At 51.0% G+C, this 1,000-nt stretch overlaps 1 protein-coding gene across 1 annotated transcript in view; it reads right to left on the bottom strand.

The window, feature by feature from the left end:
• The window catches only part of EGR_00267 (hypothetical protein), a gene marked incomplete at both ends in the record, with an annotated part of 10,580 nt that overhangs the window by 6,796 nt on the left and 2,784 nt on the right, over positions 1 to 1,000 (bottom strand). The gene's annotated exons all lie outside the window — the stretch shown is intronic.

The raw sequence follows: 1,000 nt of genomic DNA on the forward strand, positions 1-1,000 counted from the left end.
GGGGTTTTGGTAACGAGACTGCTTAGGCACTCCGCCATTGGACCTTCACCAGGTGGGCTGGTCTCCGGGTCATGCCAGTAGCTCCAATCGCTACTGCATATCGGCAATTTATATTCTGGCCAAGTATTGTGTCTTCTTTCGCCTTCTACGAAGTCTCGGTACGCTACACTGGTGGCAGCAGAAGGCGAACCCCATCTCAAAAGACATCCATCCTGATCCCTACTGCTAGGTGATAAACATTAGCGGGGTGGAAGAAGTGCATACACTGCTGATGGGAGAGTCGGTGACGGCCTCTAATGGAAGGTCTGAAAATGACGTTTTCCTTCTGCAACTACTCCAGTCTCGTAGTCGCCAAGAGAGCTATTAACAACTCAAGCGAAACTAGCCGTGCCCGTGAACCATGTGGGAAAGTTTCGTTACGGAGTTGACTACCGCACCTGTATGAGGATATCAAATAGGCGAACTCGCAATACCTCCTCCACCTCTCTGCTAGCTAGATAGGACCCAGATGGACAGATATGGCTGGGCACTGCTGAAGTGGGAGCAACGTGGCAAGGTGGAGTAGGCGCAAAACCTTGCTTCCCATCTAGCTATGCTAAATCCCGTCCTTTGTTATTTGGCTCGGCCGGTGTTTCTACGATTTGCTGCAGACACGCGTGATGGTCAGCTCTATTCCCTGTCACTGAATCCAGTTCCTACACAGGACGAAGCTCCATATCCAGTAGAACTGCTAAGATGGATAAGTGGCATTGTGGTCAAGTGTCTCCTCAGTTGCATGGACGTTCGATGACTGCCATGGTTGGCTCGTGAGTGTTTTGCTTACAGCACCGACTGCGTTGTGATTGCTGACGTGGGAGGTGGACTAATGGGGGCGCTAAAGACGCCGCTCAAAAGAGGAGAGGGTGTACGTAAAAGTTTGGTTGTTTGTCTAATACACGGTTTTGGTAAAGGGATACCTTAGGTGCCCCGCCATTGTACCTTCACCGGACGGGCTGGCTTT

The sequence above is a fragment of the Echinococcus granulosus genome (genome assembly GCF_000524195.1).
Source record: "Echinococcus granulosus chromosome Unknown EG_S00001, whole genome shotgun sequence".
Classification (NCBI taxonomy): Eukaryota; Metazoa; Platyhelminthes; class Cestoda; order Cyclophyllidea; family Taeniidae; genus Echinococcus; species Echinococcus granulosus.